General features: G+C 42.0%; 1 long non-coding RNA gene across 1 annotated transcript; it reads left to right on the forward strand.

Annotated features, from left to right (window-relative positions):
• Window positions 1-5,437: 5,437 nt before the first annotated feature.
• Window positions 5,438-6,117, forward strand: LOC129849038 (uncharacterized). The gene is made up of 2 exons (XR_008758610.1): window positions 5,438-5,527; window positions 5,849-6,117. It is a non-coding gene; the product is annotated as an uncharacterized LOC129849038 (long non-coding RNA).
• Window positions 6,118-6,636: the final 519 nt, after the last annotated feature.

Raw genomic sequence — 6,636 nt, forward strand, 5'->3', positions numbered from 1 at the left:
TCCAGCCTAAGCGTGACAGAGGAGTTTTTGGCTTTACGTCCTATGCATGGCACAACTACGGGGCATGATTTGTATGAAGAGGTGTCAAGATGTGTAAATGAGATGGAGCTGCCTTGGGAAAAACTCGTGGGTTTGACAACCGACGGAGCACCTGCGATGTGTGGACACAGGAGCGGACTGGTGGCGAAGATACGGGAAAAGATGCAAGAGGAAAACGCGACAGGTGAGCTGACAGCTTATCATTGTATCATACACCAGGAAGCGTTGTGCGGTAAAGCCTTGAAAATGGAGCATGTAATGAGCATCATCACGCGCACAGTTAACTTTATCAGAGCCAAAGGTTTGAATCACCGCCAGTTCAAGGCATTTCTGACGGAGTTAGAAACGGAGCATGGTGATTTGCCTTATCACACAGAGGTGCGATGGCTAAGCCAGGGAAAGGTGCTTCAAAGATGTTTCGAGCTTCGTGAGGAGATTTGTCTGTTCTTGGACAGCAAAGGGAAAGACACAACACAACTCCGAGACGAAATGTTTCTGTGTGAAATGGCTTTTCTGTGTGACATTACGAGTCATCTGAATGCAATGAACTTGCAGCTGCAGGGTCGGGATCATGTCATCTCTGATATGTACAGTACAGTGAAGGCATTTAAAACCAAACTGACTCTGTGGGAGACGCAGATGCGGAAAGAAAATTTGAGCCACTTTCCCAGCTGCCAGACCATGAAAGAGAAGCTCTCTACCAGTGCGTTCCCGAGCGCACAGTTGGCTGATAAAATAGGTATGCTTGCCGCTGACTTTCGACGCCGATTTGCTGACTTTGAAGCACAAAAAAGCAGGTTGGAACTGCTCGGTAACCCATTTGCTGTTGACGTGGAAAGCTCACCACCAAACCTCCAAATGGAGTTGATTGACCTCCAATGCAATGATGCACTGAGGGCAAAATATGCGGCAGTGGGTGCTGCGGAGTTCGCCCGTTTCCTCCCCGACACAATGCCCCAGCTGCGCATCCAGGCTGCTCAAACGTTGTCTATGTTTGGCAGCACATACCTGTGTGAACAACTGTTTTCTTTGATGAACCTGAACAAAACATCACACAGAAGTCGACTTACTGCTGAACACCTCCACTCAATTCTGAGGATTTCCTCAGCTCAGAGCCTTACCCCGAACATTGATGAACTTGTGGAAAAGATGGGACACCACCAAGTATCACCCTCAACCTCAAACAAGTGAACATTACTGTGCAATCACATATTTAGAGTTTTTACTCAGTTCAAGTTTAAAAGTTAAAGTTTAATATTTGTTTTCACTGCATGTTACTTCTCCTTAAACAAAGTGTTGTTTTTGATTAATAGATTTTTGCACTTTATTTTATTGTATTTCAATCCAATTATATTTAAAAAATATTTCAGTTGAGTGGATGATAGAAAATTGCTATTATTGTTTTTTTCTTTGAAGTAAATTTAGCCCACTTTTGCTAAAATAGAAAATATAGGCTACTGATGGTGCCTTGAATACCGGTTTCTTTCATTTAATGTTCATGTTATGGGGATTTTTATATAAAGGAAATTTGTCTTTTGTGTCTGTTGAAAATTAAAGATTACTGACAGAGCCATAAGAAAATATTGCTTTATTTATCTGATCATATTGGAATATATTTGTTAGGTTTTCAGTAGGTTCAATTAGGTTCACTAGACTATATGCGTCATTTAAAAAATTTTCAATGAACATTCGAACAGTCCGGCCCTCGGCTTGTAGCTAAATTTTTTATTTGGCCCTCCGTCCATTTGACTTTGACACCCCTGCTGTAGAGTGATGTCATTCTCTCTAACCCCTCTACTCTCTGGTTTGAATCCCCGAGCCAATTAGGTGAAAAATCTATAGATTGCCCTTGAGCAAGGCACTTAACCCTAATTGCTCATGTAAGTCACTCTGGATAAGACCGTCTGCTAAATGACTCAAAGGTAAGTAAATATAAAGCAGCAATGTGTCAGAAATATCACCATAGTTACCGAAGGGCTAGCTGCTGGAGCTATTATTATTATCGAAGCTCCACTAAGCCTATTGGAGGTCTAGGTACAGTCATCCCCATAGTCTGTTCACCTAGATCCACAAGGTGGAGTTAACTTGAAGGGGAGGGAGAAGGGAGTGAGGGTTTAAAACAAAGCCTTGCCTCTGTGGCTGTTGTCAAAGCAACAGAGAAGGAGCAGGAAGTATCCAGGTAGTTAAATAGAACACACACACGCCCTCTGGTAACCTCCGGTCCTCACACACTGAACAGCCACTGCGCCACCTGACCAGCCTCATACAGGTGAGAGACACCTGCTGCTAGCTACACCTGATCTCCTCCTTCTCTGAGAATATACATGAACCTGGGCATGTGTGTTCTCTCTTTCCCTCTCCTCTCTATCTCACACATCTGTCTCTGTTTTCATGTGTTCTCTCTTTCCCTCTACTCTCTATCTCACACATCTGTCTCTGTTTTCATGTGTTCTCTCTTTCCCTCTCCTCTCTATCTCACACATCTGTCTCTGTTTTCATGTGTTCTCTCTTTCCCTCTCCTCTCTATCTCACACATCTGTCTCTGTTTTCATGTGTTCTCTCTTTCCCTCTCCTCTATCTCACACATCTGTCTCTGTTTTCATGTGTTCTCTCTTTCCCTCTCCTCTCTATCTCACACATCTGTCTCTGTTTTCATGTGTTCTCTCTTTCCCTCTCCTCTCTATCTCACACATCTGTCTCTGTTTTCATGTGTTCTCTCTTTCCCTCTCCTCTCTATCTCACACATCTGTCTCTGTTTTCATGTGTTCTCTCTTTCCCTCTCCTCTCTATCTCACACATCTGTCTCTGTTTTCATGTGTTCTCTCTTTCCCTCTCCTCTCTATCTCACACATCTGTCTCTGTTTTCATGTGTTCTCTCTTTCCCTCTCCTCTCTATCTCACACATCTGTCTCTGTTTTCATGTGTTCTCTCTTTCCCTCTCCTCTCTATCTCACACATCTGTCTCTGTTTTCATGTGTTCTCTCTTTCCCTCTCCTCTCTATCTCACACATCTGTCTCTGTTTTCATGTGTTCTCTCTTTCCCTCTCCTCTCTATCTCACACATCTGTCTCTGTTTTCATGTGTTCTCTCTTTCCCTCTCCTCTCTATCTCACACATCTGTCTCTGTTTTCATGATGTTCTCTCTTTCCCTCTCCTCTCTATCTCACACATCTGTCTCTGTTTTCATGTGTTCTCTCTTTCCCTCTCCTCTCTATCTCACACATCTGTCTCTGTTTTCATGTGTTCTCTCTTTCCCTCTCCTCTCTATCTCACACATCTGTCTCTGTTTTCATGTGTTCTCTCTTTCCCTCTCCTCTCTATCTCACACATCTGTCTCTGTTTTCATGATGTTCTCTCTTTCCCTCTCCTCTCTATCTCACACATCTGTCTCTGTTTTCATGTGTTCTCTCTTTCCCTCTCCTCTCTATCTCACACATCTGTTTCCGTTTTCATGTGTTCTCTCCCTGTGACCAAACAATGCCAATAGTATGTCTGTCATATAAGAATGTTCCAGATGGGCCTGGCATGGGCTATATTATAAAGTTGTCATATTTTGATAGACTAATGGGACAATATGTGTGGGGAATGGCTCTCAGCACTTGGCTTTGCCCAGTTTAAATGCCAGGTAAACAGGAGTGGTATTATTTGCGCATGTCAACGTGTGAAAATGCTGCCAAGCGCCAAACTGCCAGAACTGGATTGGCAGTGTGTCCGCCCAGGCAGCCATTGTTCTGACAATCATTGTTCCACAGTCTCATAATGAGCCACCAGAATAGCTCAAGACACACCTGACTGTAGCATGTAACAATATAATAATCACTGAGTAACACCATAATAATCACTGAGTAACACCATAATAAATACTGAGTAACATCATAATAAATACTGAGTAACACCATAATAATCACTGAGTAACACCATAATAATCACTGAGTAACATCATAATAATCACTGAGTAACACCATAATAATCACTGAATAACACCATAATAATCACTGAGTAACACCATAATAATCACTGAGTAACACCATAATAATCACTGAGTAACATCATAATAAATACTGAGTAACACCATAATAATCACCGAGTAACATCATAATAAATACTGAGTAACACCATAATAATCACTGAGTAACACCATAATAATCACTGAGTAACACCATAATAAATACTGAGTAACACCATAATAATCACTGAGTAACACCATAATAATCACTGAGTAACACCATAATAAATACTGAGTAACACCATAATAATCACTGAGTAACACCATAATAATCACTGAGTAACATCATAATAATCACTGAATAACACCATAATAATCACTGAGTAACACCATAATAATCACTGAGTAACACCATAATAATCACTGAGTAACATCATAATAAATACTGAGTAACACCATAATAATCACCGAGTAACATCATAATAAATACTGAGTAACACCATAATAATCACTGAGTAACATCATAATAAATACTGAGTAACACCATAATAATCACTGAGTAACATCATAATAAATACTGAGTAACACCATAATAATCACTGAGTAACACCATAATAATCACTGAGTAGCACCATAATAAATACTGAGTAACACCATAATAATCACTGAGTAACACCATAATAATCACTGAGTAACATCATAATAATCACTGAGTAACACCATAATAATCACTGAATAACACCATAATAATCACTGAGTAACACCATAATAATCACTGAGTAACACCATAATAATCACTGAGTAACATCATAATAAATACTGAGTAACACCATAATAATCACCGAGTAACATCATAATAAATACTGAGTAACACCATAATAATCACTGAGTAACACCATAATAATCACTGAGTAACACCATAATAATCACTGAGTAACACCATAATAATCACTCAGTCTGACAGAGCGATTATTATTCAAAAGAATTAAACATCACAAAAACTATCTCATTAACAGAGAAAGGTTTATTTAAGCATACAGTTTGCATGGTTAGTGAATAGTTAAAGTGTAAATTGCCTTTCTTGATGGCCCCTGAGATGATAATTAAAGTTGAATTGAATTATAATTTAAATGGAGGAGAAGGAGGAAGAGGAAGAGGTGGTTTGTGATAGGAATTTATCAGCACAGCGGCAGCCAGGTGAACACCAGCCAGGTGAACACCAACCAGGTGAACACCAGCCAGGTGAACACCAGCCAGGTCCAGGTGAACACCAGCCAGGTGAACACCAGCCAGGTGAACACCAGCCAGGTCCAGGTGAACACCAGCCAGGTGAACACCAGCCAGGTGAACACCAGCCAGGTGAACACCAGCAAGGTCCAGGTGAACACCAGCCAGGTGAACACCAGCCAGGTCCAGGTGAACACCAGCCAGGTGAACACCAGCAAGGTGAGAGCTCTGTTCCTCAGCTACAGCTCAGACGGAGAATCCCTCACCACCGAGCAGCTCCGCAGCCTCCTCTCCAATGAGTTCAGCCAGGTCCAGGTATGTGTGTGTGCGCTTGTGTGTGTGTGTGTGTGTGTGTGTGTGTGTGTGTGTGTGTGTGTGTGTGTGTGTGTGTGTGTGTGTGTGTGTGTGTGTGTGTGTGTGTGTGTGTGTGTGTGTGTGTGTGTGTGTGTGTGTGTGTGTGTGTGTACTGAGCTGAAAGGGCAGAATACTAAACTGAGTCTCTCTCTCTCTCTCTCTCTCTCTCTCTCTCTCTCTCTCTCTCTCTCTCTCTCTCTCTCTCTCTCTCTCTCTCTCTCTCTGTCTCTCTCTCTCTCTCTCTCTCTGTCTCTCTCTCTGTCTCTCTCTCTCTCTCTGTAGGCGCTGAATGAACAGCTGCTGGAGGAGTTCATTGTGGCTTATGATGGAAATGGAGATCACAAGCTCGATATGATGGAGTTTGCAGATCTGGTCAAATTCATCACCAAAGACGGCCACTAGACAACACTGGAAATATATATTAATCCTGGGCTTATGATGGGCCTAACAATATCTGACACATAGAAAATGTAACATAGATCACAAAACCTGAAACATACACACATTCCTGATGAATAAATCTGTCTACTGCTTGTAGTCATTTAAACTCACATCCCACTTTACTTCAAGTGAATAACTAATTCTATAACAACGAAGTATGAGATATGCCTCTTGTATCCATGTAGGATTACTTACAGATGAGTAGTGGCTTACTTGAAGTGCCTACAGTGCAGACTACTAGGAGGCTGGCGAGGGGAGGATGGCTCATAACAAGGAAACCACGTGTTTGATGTATTTGATACCATACCACTGATACCGTTCCAGCCATAACTATGAGCCCATCCTCCCCAATTAAGGTGCCACCAGCCACCTGTGCAAAAGCATCAGTATGCTATTCCAAGCAAAACACCACAGTTCCCTCAACAGCTGTGCCCCATGTTTTCTGTCGTCAGCACATCTGTATGTCAAACACACACACACACACATACACACACACACACACACACACACACACACACACACACACACACACACACACACACACACACACACACGCACACAGAGAGGTGATCTAGATTTTCAGACAGGAGCACTTCCTCAGGGGGTGTGTGTGTGTGTCTTACTCTGAC

Source organism: Salvelinus fontinalis, unplaced genomic scaffold (genome assembly GCF_029448725.1).
Source record: "Salvelinus fontinalis isolate EN_2023a unplaced genomic scaffold, ASM2944872v1 scaffold_1340, whole genome shotgun sequence".
Lineage (NCBI taxonomy): Eukaryota > Metazoa > Chordata > Actinopteri > Salmoniformes > Salmonidae > Salvelinus > Salvelinus fontinalis.